The sequence below is a fragment of the Pinus tabuliformis genome, chromosome 6 (genome assembly GCF_031772625.1).
Source record: "Pinus tabuliformis cultivar Carrire ecotype Pingquan chromosome 6, CPIR1, whole genome shotgun sequence".
Taxonomy (NCBI): Eukaryota; Viridiplantae; Streptophyta; class Pinopsida; order Pinales; family Pinaceae; genus Pinus; species Pinus tabuliformis.
This window is the reverse complement of record NC_142292.1, coordinates 1,874,249,852-1,874,263,684: the sequence shown is the minus strand read 5'-3', so window position 1 is coordinate 1,874,263,684 and position 13,833 is coordinate 1,874,249,852. Positions and strand designations below refer to the sequence as shown.

The window sequence follows — 13,833 nt, the reverse complement described above, 5'->3', positions numbered from 1 at the left end:
GTATGACAACTCCTTGATAATAACACCAATAGAATAAGTCTTAAATATGCATCACAAAAGACATGCATCAAAACATATATTTCAACCCATTAGGCCATTTATAACTCAGTTGGGAAAAATCATAAAAAAATACAAAATCTCAAAGCTTGTTTAGTTTCCAATATTGAAAGGAATAATACTTGTCAAGTTGTTGCTTCACACATCACTGCGTGACAAGGATCATAATGTTAAAGATATAAAACATTTTAGCTACACTCATTTTACATTAGTATATGGTGACCCATAAACTTTCATGGATATTCCATTGGACAATTCATCACAACAAATTTGATAATATTATATTATAAATTTGAGATTCCACATTATTATAGTTTTATTAAACTTGAAGATTTATATATTTAACTATAATTATTTCATGCATGCGAATGGAAATTATGAACAAAAGTAGATAACAACAAAATAATCTCACACACCCACATAACACACAAGATATCTTCTCTGGGAAACCCTTTCGAGAGAAAACCCTGCTGGAAGGTGAGGCTACTTCACTCTCTTTTTCTGTCTAGAAATATGGTTGCAGGTACAAAGAAGTAATTTCGATGGCTTTTGGGATGCTAAATTGCACAAATCCTCTCTATGTGCTCTACCTCCTATCTCTCCTAGCTATCTTTGCTCATCTATGGAACAAAATTCTCTTGAAAGAATGGAATGCCTCTATCTCCTAGTGGCCCAGTTATAATACATCTTGATAACCTACTAGTGGTTAATTTTAACTACATCAAATATTAACTAGAGTTACAATATATAATATTCTAGAGTGTTTTACATCATAATCACATGGATATGCCCTTTTCCATCAATAATAATGGTTGATGCGACATCTTCTTGAACTATAGGTGTGAAAATAGGAAGGTCAACTTCTAAGTGGCATAACTTTTGCATACATACTCTGATTGACATGATTCTTACATCATTGGAAATATCTCTAGTTGTAGAATAGCTTCAAATGGTGAAATCCTAAAGAGGAAAAGTTTTACCACCAAAAATTCATTCTCTTGGAGGGTTTTAGACCCAATTTTTCCAAATTGGGTCTCACCAATAGAAATGGTCCTGTGAGATGATTCCTCCATTTTCTCCACTCAAAATACATTGAGATGGATGAAAAATAATATAATGATCCAATCTAGATCAGATGGGCTAAAAGTAGAGAGTAGAAACAACAATTGCAGAATGCATCTATAAATTATTGATAAACATTTCAATTGGTTGTAAATTGTTGAAAATATATTTTTTTGAATCTCTTGATGAAGATGTGGATCTCCTTCACTTAATGCCTCTAAAAGAAGTGATATCATCGAATACAGTGGAATACAATGACTTCTGGAAAAAATCTATCTCCACTAATGTTTTCGGGGCATATGGCAACCTTCTAGAACCACTAGTAGAGATATGGGTCCATATATTAAATGGGTTTCTATCTGAGGACTTTGTTGATAATGCAATAAGGGATACAACTACCAAATGTGAAATAATATAGAATGCAAAACAACTATTTGACATAGTGTTTGAACGAGATGTCTTCTCGTACACATTAATGGATATACATGAAAAAGGAAATTTAAAGGAGGCACAAGATTTGTTTTTTCCATAATGTTGGAGAGAGACATGGTTTAGGAAATGTTACAGTTGACGGTTATGCCATGTGTTTAAAAAAATGGTCAGATGAAATGTTCTCTCATGGTCCACTACAAGCTCAGATTATCCTATCTAATTCACTTCTCTCTTGCAAGCCTGCAGTGACATGAAATCCTTGAATAAATCTTATGCCCTCTTGGCTATATGCATATAAGATCAAGTTACGCGTCTTGAAATGAGGCTAGTGAGCTTCTATGCCTGCCTTTGCAAATTAGAGAATGCATAATGTTTTAACAAAATGAGGTTTCTTTAATAAAACTGAGAGATATTTTGTTCACCGCCATTTTTCAATTAAAATGTTTCAACTTTTCTTCTTCATCCATTACTCAACATGTTAAGTAACTGTGAGAGGATGGAAGATAATTGACGTTGTTACACACAATGAGATGAAGAGAATTAAAAATAACTAGGTGAAAGAGGCAACACAGACACAAATATACCAGAAGACTTCATTAGACAAATTAAATTAAATTTTGATCTTCCAATTTTAAAAAATATCTATTTCCATTTCCCTAGGTGATATAATCAGTTGGGTATTCCATTTATCTAATGATGTAATTCATCGAGGGTTTTTAAATATATCTTCCATCTTAATTCATCAATTATTTGTGAGATTAAATGGTGCATGATTAATTGAATTTGGAACTCTCAAATCCAAGATTTATCAACTGTCAAGGACAATCAATGGAGATTGGAATTTTGGAAACCTGGTATAGTGATTCTTGCAGGAACTATGTTTCTACTCCAAACAATCCCATATTGTTATCTTTTTCCAAGGATAAACTTCTAAAATATTCGAATGAAGAACACATCTTGGAGATCAATATCGACAAGCTCACAAAAATTGATTTCGCTCCTCTAATTGAAGTATTTTCGCTGGTAAAGCTATTAGAAGTAGATGCAGTTGATATAATTCATAGCTCATGTTGTATTATTTTCAATGGTATGAATTTTATGCATTATATTGGCCCTAAAATACGATCAGTTGATTTAAAATATGTTTCTATTGGAAAATATTCTCTTAGGGATCTTTTGGAAAGAGGCTTGTCATGCCAGATTTTAAACTTGAGAGCCTGTCATACCAGGAAACTAAACATGAAAATACAATTTTTGGTACTTCACACAATGAATATTAACTTCAATGTTTATATAACTAGCCTACCTAAAAGCTTCTTTAGTTCTTTGCCAAAACTGAGAAGGTTTTCTATGTGTGGAACTAGAATTACAAATTCTTGGACAATAGTGGTTGTATTATCAATACTTCCCTCATTATAAAAGGCTCATTTTTATAATTTCTTGTGTTGTAATGACATAGGGTAGTGTTCACTATCTTCAACTGAAAATACTAACTCTTTTGATCATAAAATTCTTTCTTTAAATAAATCTTGTAAGGATTGGTGCATGGAATGGTCTTGTATTTATCATGAAAATGCTACCTTCCCGGATTCAAAGTCCTCAGAAATAGATGTAGAGGCTTTTCCTAAGATAATAATAGATGATGAATCGATTATTCACCATCGTTTAGTTCATAATTCTGGTGAATATTCTTGAAATGAAAGTGTTGGGGAATTACAATTCCATTTGAGTGTGTCAATCCTTTTAGAGGGCAATCTTGCATATATTCAACAAAAAATTTTTCTGGGAAATATGACAAGGGGAAATGGAATCACAGACATGGACTTCAAAGATGCTATTACCTTAGTGCAATAATTTGTGCAAATAGGAGCAGAGGAGAGATTCTTTGAGACAGATGAATGTTTTTTCTTCTAGGAAGATGGACTGATGTCAAACAGAAATGGGGGAATGCAAGAGAATGTTAGTGATTTTTTTGGTAATTCATTTGAAAATAATATGTCTCTTGATGATTTGTATGATCAACAGAGAAATCCACACCACTTAGGGCAAGTGAAATAAGCAATGGAGAAGGGAATTTTTGGGATGGGTTGAATAGTGAAAATTTTGTAATTCCTGCTGGAATTGCACTTAGAAAAAATATGTCTCTTGGTGCTTTTTATGATGCAATAGAGAAATCCACACCACTCAAGGCAAGTGCAATAAGAGATGGAGAAGGGAATTTTGGGTATGGGTTGAATAGTGAAAATTTTGTAATTCCTGCTGGAATTACACTTAGATGAACAATATTTGAACAAAATTTGGAGAGGGAGAGAGCATGAACAATATTTCAAATATGTTCCATATAATTAGAGAGAGAAAGAGAATTTTTTCAACATTTTAAAAGGGTGTGAAACTGGAATAGGCTCTAGAAAAATTGTGTTTTTCAAGCTAAAGAAACTAGGCGTGATAAATGGTAATGCTATTTCATTTTCCAGTTCTATTTTTGCAGCCAAAATGGCCCCTTATGCATGCCTAACCACTTACCCTATTTCTAAATTAAAAAGTAACTCTATTGAAAATTCTATAGAGATTAACAAGAAGTTTTAGTCGACACAATTTGAGTATCATCCATTTGATTCTAGTTTGATGGTCTTTGGGACTTTGGATGGGAAAGTAGTTGTGATCAACCATGAAAGTGGTGAAATTGTTGGCCATGGTCAATCTATTAGAGCAAATCATAGTATTCATGGACTTTTTTGGTTCAACAATGAGCCTTCCAAGACAACAGTAGTAGAAACCCTACCACTTACACATATGAAGATTTTGAGCAATTAACATATGTCCATATTAATGCATCGAATAAATATTTCCTTGCCAGTGGATATTCAAAACATGTATGAGGCGTTGATCCAAACTTAAAGAGGACCAAAAAAACTTACAAATATAATCATAAGCACAGAGATGCAGTAGAAAAAAAACTTCATTTCATTAATAGAAAAATATTGAACTATGTTTACAAACAAAATGTTAAAAAGATATCTCGGGCAATGGTAGCTTATCTCTGAGAAGAGATGTGGCATCTACATGCCTCTGAACTGTGTTAAAATGAGGCTCAATGGCCTATTTATTATTGGAAAATATGAGAAAACCATAAACAACTATAACCATAACTCCATGAGATGTAACATGAAGAGTTTGTGAGCCCCGTTGGGGTTAGTTGGGCAGCCAACTTCCTGGGGTCGTAACTTCGTCATATTATCTTCGTTTGGCACATATGATAACTTGTTGGAAAGGTCTCATCGAGTACTACAAGTTTTGTCGTAGGCCCTTGCCTATGGACATGGGCCTGCTGTAGACCCCTAAAAAACGTCATTTACAGGGTCAAAAATACTACGAAAGTTCAGGACCTAAAAAACTGCTAAAAATAGTAAATGCTAAAATGATAAAGAAAACAGATGAAACTAATTGGGGGGTTTAGGTGGAATAGGCAGGTGGCCACCAATATCCACCTGGATCATTCACCCCCCCAGGAAGCAATGGTCCCCATTGTGTTCAGAGTCTCCATGAGGTGAGGAAATTTCTGTTAAACTTGGTCCCTGGTGAACCACTTGCCCTAGTGAAGGAGTTAGCCTGCTTTGACAACTCAATATAAATGTATCCTCTGTTTGCGAGTGTTCTTGATCTGTGTGTCCATGATCTAATCAGTTGTGGCCTATTCCATGCAGTCTGGATTGAGCTCTTTTGGTGTGAGTTGTTCTGAAATGTCAGATGTGTCCAACAATGGTGGAAAGTATGGCCGAAAGAAATCTACATTGAACACAGGGTGCAGACCAAGGAATGGTGGCATGCTGAGCTTGAAGGCATTGTAATCAATGGCCTTGGTGATGGCATATGGCCCATATCAGATCGGGTGAATCTTGTGGTGGGGTCCAATAAGGTGCTCCTTCTGCAAATGTAGCCAAACTTTGTCGCCCACCTGGAACTTGTGTGACACGCGATGATGATCATGGCGCTTCTTATATTTAGCATTAGCTTTGTCCAATATATCATGGGCCTATTGGCGGATGTGTTGAATGCACTCAATGAAGTTGTTAGCCCTTTCAGGTTCAGACTCAAAGTGAACCGAATCTACCTGAGCAACTGCAAATGGTATTGCCACATCAATGGGGCATAATGGTTGAAATTCCAGCCCTTCTTGAAAGGTGTTATGGCCTGTCATGATGTGGAGAGCTCTATTGTAGCTGTGTTGGACATAGGGGGGACTTTCATCCCACGTGCATGGATTCTTCAAGTTGTACATGCGCAAAATGTGTACGATCATCTTGTTGACAACCTTTGTTTGGCCATTTGTTTGGGGATGGAATGTCATGGACTTAGTAAGTTTTGTATCCAGCATCAACTAGAGACTTAACCAAAATGCGCTCAGGAATCTGCGGTCCTGATCTGAGACAATGGATTGTGGGATCCGAAAGTGTACCTAGAGTTTCTCAAGGAAGAGCTTAGTAGTGGCCTCTACTTTGATACTCTTCTTGTAGGCCACCATGATGGCCATCTTAGAGAATCAGTCGACGACCATGAAAACATAATCATTGTCGTGCTTAGTAGAAGGAAGGCTCGACATGTAATCCATGGAGACAGATTCCCAAGGATGGCTAGGAGTAGGTAGAGGAGTATACAGGCCTTGCTTCTTGATGGTTGGTTTGGAAATGACAGAGGTGGTGCAAGATCTAATGTACTTCCCAACATCTTGAAAAAGTTTCGGCCAATAAAAATACTTCTGCAACACTGTCATTGTTTTCTCTACTTCGAAATTTCTAGCGACCCAATTGTAGTGCACCTCCCAAATCATCTTGGCACGCTCACTTGAAGGAAAAAAAATGTGTCCCAAGTGGCATAACAGTGCATCTTGAAGGTGAAAAATTTGAACTTGCTTCCTTTCCAAGAGTGTCTGGTATATGCTACCGAATTTTGGATCGCTCTTGTAACGATGCAACCACCCCGATGTCTCATTTCCATAAGAGTCAAGCACAGTGATCAATGCCATGACTAGTGGTCGGATGAGGCAATCAATGACGTTATTAGTGTCTTCCTTCTTATACTTAATGCTTAAATGAAATTGTTGTAGATAGGTTGACCATTTATGATGGTGATCATTCTGCAACTTCCCTTGTGTCTATATGAACTATAGAGGTCGGTGGTCTGCGTGGATGACCATTTTCTTGCCCAGAATGTAATGCTTCCATTGACAACAAGCCTGCACAATGGAATACATTTATTTGCAATAAGTGGGGTACTTTCGGACTGTCTAAAAGTGTCTCACTGTGGTAAGCAACTGGATGCCCATGCTGAGTAGGAACCACACCAATAGCATAGTCGAAGGCATCTATCTAAATCCCAAATGGTTGTTACAGGTATGGTAATATGAGCACTCATGCAAAATAAAGGCGATTCTTCAACTCAGAGAACACTTTTTGTTGGGTTTTTGACCAAAATTTTTTTTCTTTCATTTCGCCCTTGGTGACTTGACTTAAAGGCCAAGTGATATGAGAGAACTCCAACACGAACCTACGGTAGAAATTAGCAAGACCCAAAAAGCTGCAGAGCAATGTTAGAGTGGTTGGGGTTAGCCAATCCCAAATGAGTTGTATCTTGGATGGGTCCACATGTAAACCCTGCTCATCAAAGATGTATCCCAGATATTGAACCTAGGTCAAGCCAAAGGTGCATTTCTCCAAGTTAGATCACAACTTGTGTTGTCACATGGTTTGAAGGAGTTGTCAAATATGGTGGAGGTGCTCTTACCAAATCTAGCTGAAGATCAAGATGTCATCTAAATACACCATGCTGAATGCATTGGTGAAGGGTTGCAAGATGTTCTTCATCAATCTCATGAAGGTTGTAGGGGCATTCGTCAATCCAAACGAAATGACCAACCATTCGAAAAGGTCCTTCTTGGATTTGAAGGCAGTCTTCCACACATTAGAGGGTTCGATAGGCACCTAGTGATAACTTGACTTCAAATCAATATTGCTGAAATATTTGGCCCGTTTGAGCTTGTCTAGAAGGTCATCAATTTGTGGGATTGGGTACCTATTCTAGTCAGTGATCTTGTTTAGTGCTCGATAGTCAATACAAAGCCTCCAGGTCCAATCTTTCTTCTGTACCAACACAACTAGGCTCCCACAAGCTGATGAACTTGTCCTGATGTGCCCTTTATACAATAGTTCCTGAATTTGCCTCTTGATATCATCGTTCTCCAGAAGAGAGCATCGATAGATGAGTCTATTGTGCAGTGGTGCACCCAGGTTCAGATCAATGAAATGCTTAACCTGACAGTGCAGAGGTACTCCTATGGGTGAGGCAAAAATATCCCTGTACTCCTCCATGACCTTGTCCATCTGTTGTTGCTATGCAGAGGAGCCTTGCCTGGAAGTTGTGGCCACAACCTTCATCCTTCCCTGGGGGAAACTCATAAGGAAATTTTTTTTCTTGGTATGGGAAATCATCTTAATGCAATGCTTTGTAGTGATCAAAGAGATGGCGGTAGATGGGGCTACCTCTGGTATCCTATACAACTTATTAGACAAAGTAATAATCATATAGTGATGTCTAGACTCATATACAACATGTTGCTTCCACAAGTATGGTTGTCCTAATAATAAATCACAAACTTCAAGAGGAGCAACGTCACACAATACCTCATCCATGAAGGGCTTGATGTTATAGAGAAGGCATCACTACTGGCTGACGCGAAGATATTTTCCTTGGTGAAGCCACCTAATGGTGTATGGCTATGGATGTGTTGTAGTCTTTAGGCCCAACATCTTCACGACCTCTGCTGAAATGAGGCTCTTTTGGCTCCCGTTGTTGGAAATGAACTGCAACGGAGAACCCTTCACCCACATCTATGAGTGGAAGACGTGTTCCCCCTCCTCTAGATATTCAGGCTCAATATTCTCGATCTTGGTATTGGACACGTTGGCACTGGGCTCTACATCAATCATCTGCTTCCCTTTGTCAGTTCCCTTATCGGGTTCGGATTCAGTGGAGGAACCTGCTTCTAATTCGGAAGCCTTCAGCTCGGCCACCAGTGATTTCTTAGCTCGAAACTCACTTGTATTATGAGTTGAGCTCTTATGGAACTCACACCACTTTCCCATGTCCTTCTTCATCTTCATGGTGTTGTTCTTTTCTTGTAGCTTCGGCGAGCTTTCCTGGGCAGCCCCACCTTATGGTTTGGGGGCGCCTTTTCCTTTCTTTGGATTTGCAAATCCAAAGCCTCGCTTCTTTTGTTTAAACTTCTTCTCAATATTGAAAATGTAGCGATACATCGTGATGAGTGAGGAAATGTCCAAGACTCCATCATGTCTTAGATGTACTTTTCTAGATAGCCATGGTACTTGAGCACGAAATGCTACTCACTATCCTTAATACCCAGCTTCGTGTGAAGGGTATGGAAAATATTTGTGAACTCTGGCACATCTTAGTCCCTTCCCTTCTGTAGTGTGGTCCACTTTATGTATTTGTCTTCATAGCACTCGAAAGGGTAATATTATTCCTTGATGGTGTCTTGGAAATAATTCGAAGTGGGTGCCGCTGAAAACAGTGAACGTTCACTCTCATCCTTTTGTTCACAGTAGGTTTCCCACTAGTCCTTGACATGTGGGGCGGCTTTGAGGAGTGAAAAATTAATCTTTTCCCGATTGGAAAATTCATGAACTAAAAAATATCCTTCCAATAGATTTAACCATTTATCTATAGCATCTGCATTTATGAGGCCTTTGAATATGGGAATATTGAAGTTAACTTGTACCTTAAAAGGAGTGGCACCTCCAAAGTGTCCGCTAGATGAAAATGCATCTACTGTGGGTAGCCATCGAAGGATCTGGGCAAAGTTATCTATCATCGCGTCCCTCTGTCCATTTTGAAAGGATCTCCCACCCCCTCGTCTTTCTTTTCTTCTTCCATGGAAGGTCGTCAGGGACATGCAAAGAAAAATAGAGAAAGAAAATACCGCTCTGATACCATTAATCTGAACTTAAACAAGAAAGCAACAACTTGTAGATATAATCATAAACATAGAGATACAGCAGAAAAAAACTTCATTTCATTAATAAAAAATCATTGAACTATGCTTACAAACAGAATGGAAATAAGATAGCTCGGGCGATGGTAGCTTATCTCTAAGAAGACATGTGGTGTCTACATGCCTCTAAGTTGTGTTACAATGAGGCTAAAGGACCTATTTGTTATTGAAAAACATGAGAAAATCCTAAACAACCAAAACCTTAACCCTAAGAGATGTAACACCAAGAGTTTGTGGGCCTCATTGGGGTTAGTATGGAAGCCAACTTCCCAAGGTTGTAACTTGTTCATATTATCTTTGTTTGGCACCCATGGCCACAGGCCTACCATCGACCCCAAAAAAATGTTGTGTATGGGCTCAAAACTTCTCCCGAAGTTCAGGACCCGAAAAACAGCTAAAAAGAGTAATTGTTGAAATGAACAAGGAAATAGATGAAACTAATCGGGGGGTCTAGGTAGAATAGGCGGGTGGCCACCAATATCCACCTGGATGAGGTGTGTAGTGGAAAAAAATTACAAGTTTTTGGAGATATCCACCATGAACATATGAATGAGGTAATGTTTTCTCATCATTCCCGATAGTTGTTTGTGACTTATCATTTGATCAAGAAATCAAAATATGGGATTTATGACAAAATCCTAGACATACTTTATATACAATGACCAACTTAAGAGGGAATGTGATGGTGTGCTTTACTAGTGATGATAATTATATCCTTTCCTCAACTGTTGATATTGGCATCAAAGAACATTTAGTTGTGGATGGGAGGCTACAAATGAAATTTTCATTGCTCCTACAAGAAGTGCTCATAACTATACTCATTCAATGGTCATGTTAGATGAATGGGAGGGATTACATTATTAATGGGAGTTGTGAGGAAAACATTATTCGTTTACATTGTGCTCAAATTGGAATTTGACTTAAAGATCTTTCCCTTGAAGAGGATTCAAACCATAAGCCGTCCAACTACCTATACATGAAAAATCCTTGTGTTACTTCTCAAATCGTAACCCAAAAATGACATTATGTAAGTAAAACCCTCTCTATGAAAATAAGTCAAATGTAACTAGGAAATCATTCATACCAGTGTAGTTGGGATCAAATATTTGGATTAGGATGCTTCCTAAATGGTCAAATGACAAAACCGTAAATCAGCAGTAATGGAAAAGCCATTACTATGTAAACAGGGGAACAACATAGGTTCCTCTATTGAACACATCATAACAAATGTTGCCACCATCATGGCGATGACTAAAACTAATGTTCTAATTGATGAATATCAGCACTGGAACAACAATGGTAACAATGAAACATCCCTTGCAACCACAGTTAAAGCAAATGTGGATGCATTGTGTAGGCAAAGCCCACTGAAAGAGGGAATGGTTCTTTACAGTTCATGGACTAGGAAGGAATTTTACTATATTCAACTACTTACAATTCTCTTTTGCACACGTGCATTGATAAAAAATATATTCTAGACACTAAACTTGTCCACATCCACATTATGCAGACTAGGTTTAAGGCTAAAATTTACATGGGAAACAAGATTGTGACAGTCTTTAATATGTGGAAATTTAGTCAATGCACACATAATTTAAGATGAAATGCCTCAATGAAATGCAGTCTCATGGAACGTCATTATTGTAGCTTATGCCAGGGGTTGGATAAGGAATCCTATGCAATGTTGTATGAGATGGAATAGTAGGGCATTCAAGCCAATCGATTTACTTCTTCCATCTTTCTCTCGGACTACGGAAATTTGAGGGCTCTGGAGCATGGAAGAGAGATCCACAACAAAATAATTATAAGTGGATATGAATGTAATACCTTTGTGGATAGTTCCCTCTTAGACATGCATGTTAAATGTTGGTGTTTGGAGGATGCATGCAAATTGTTTGACAAAATGCCTCAGATAAATTTAATCATATGGAATGCCATGATTTATGTATACGCACAGAATGGTTTTTAGGATAAGGTTGTGGATCTCTTTGGGTAAATTCCACAACACGATACGATCTCGTAGGCAATGTTGATTGTCGGGTATGTGAAGCTTGAGCATGTTGATGATGCCTTTGATATGTTTGAAAAAATTTCTAACCAAGATGCATTTTTGTGGAATACAATGATTGCAGGATATGCACAGAATGGACAGGTTGATAAGGCCTTGAAGTTGTTTGAGGAAATGCCTCAAAGAAATGTAATTTCCTAGAATTCAATGATTTCGGATTATGTCAAGCATGGTCATAGCAAGAAATATTTGGATCTATATCATGAAATGATGCAAATAGACATCTCATCGAATCAATGCACCTTAACTAGCATTCTTCCAGCATGTGCCAATTTTGGATCTCTAGAACTGGGCAAAGAGATTCATGAAGTTATAATGAGAAGTGGATACCGATCATAAGTGGTTTTCAGTAATGTGTTCATATGTAAGTATTCTAAATGTGTGAGTTTAGGTGATTCCCATAATGTGTTTGCAAAGATATTTAAAAAATATACTATCTCAAGGAATGTGATCCTTGCAAGTTATTTTATGCATGCGTTTGGCAAGGAGACTCTCTAGATCTTTGAAGCAATATGAAATTCGGTCAAATCTGGACCATGTCACTTTTCTTGCAATTATGTTATCATGCTTCCATGATATGATACTAGATAGGGGTTTGCAATATTTTAGTGATATGAGTCAATATTATCACATGACACCGCCAATAGAGAATTATTGTTGCATGGTGGACCTTTTTTGTCATGCCCATTGGCTCGACCAGAAACTACACTTCATTAAAAAAATTGCAATGAATCTTGATGTTGTTGCATGGGGTTCTTTGCTTGCTACATGTAGATTACATCCCCATGTGGAGCTAGTGGAGATTGCAATAGAACACTAGGTGGATTTGGAGCCTCAAATTATCATAGCTTGTGCACTGCTATTTAATGTATGTGTAGCCTCTCACAAGTGGGATGGTATTGAAAAGGTGCATAAATGATGAAAGATATGGGAGTTAAGAAGGCACCAGGATGCAACTGGATTGAAGCTAATGACAAGGTCTATACTTTCCTTGTAGGAGACAAATAACACCCAAAAACATAGAAAATATATGAAAGTTTGGAGATATTCTTAGGACACTTGAAAGAGATGGGATATCTAGCTAACACAAGTTTTGGTTTGAAAAATGTGGATGGGGAAAAAAAGAAAAAATTATCTATCACCATAGCTAGAAATTGGCAATCCCCTTTGGGAATATCAACATGTCCTCAGGGATACCCATTCATATTGTGAAAAATATTCAAGTGTGTGGTGAATGTTATTCTCTCAAAGATTGTTGCACGAGAAATTGATGTGAGGGATGCCCACAATTTTCTTCATTTAAAAGATGGATAGTTTTCTTGTCAGGATTATTGGGGATGTTGAAAGAGACAAGAAACAAGCATAAGGTTATAAAACAAGATATTATGTGCACTATGAAAGTTTGCAATGATATTGGGGAACAAGATATAAAATTTTGTCTCAGTAAAAAAAAATGATATTTGAGCTTTTGTGTTCTTAGCCGTAAATAGAGAGAGGTATTATATATTACAATGTTGTAGGAAGCGCCATTTGTTGGAAAGTTCTGTCCAAGATGGTTCTTTAGCCCAAAAATTCATGGGTTAGCTGATGTTTTGAAAATTTTCATCTAAAGCGAGAATGCCACTTAAAAGGAAAAACAAAATTGCCTCACATTTTCAAACTCAGGTTTTCCAAAATTTGGATTTTTTTCCTAACTTAAAGATTTTAAACCCTTGTCAATTTTTTTTTCAGGTCCTAGTTCTGCAATTATAGTATAAGACAACACTTGGTGCTAAATCCATGAAACAAACTTAGATTTATTAGAACTAATATCTTCATAGCACATCTAATAGGAAGGTTTCATGTTAAAACCAACATATTGGACAATTTCTGTGATCAAAAGGAATATCTTCTACTTCATTAAGTAGTTTCATCATTGCCCACGGGGCTTTGGATTGACGGTGAATGGGTGCGCTGTTAAGGCACTCCTTGCGATAGGTCACCGGTTCAAATCCTCGTGGGTACTTAGGTTAGTCTTAAACTAGAAAAAAAAAAAGTAGTTTCATCATTGAATTCTCTTTTACAACTTTCCAGACACATTAAATATCTTGAATGAGTTATAGGTTGGATGATGTTGGCATTATTTTACATTGTTTAAGCAATCCTTATA

At 37.3% G+C, this 13,833-nt stretch overlaps 2 pseudogenes; both read left to right on the top strand.

Moving 5' to 3' along the window:
- Positions 1-2,379: 2,379 nt before the first annotated feature.
- LOC149266644 (protein DWD HYPERSENSITIVE TO UV-B 1-like) lies at positions 2,380-3,015 on the top strand (annotated as a pseudogene).
- Positions 3,016-3,756: 741 nt separating this feature from the next.
- On the top strand, positions 3,757-10,637 carry LOC149266643 (protein DWD HYPERSENSITIVE TO UV-B 1-like; annotated as a pseudogene).
- The last annotated feature ends 3,196 nt before the right edge of the window (positions 10,638-13,833 follow it).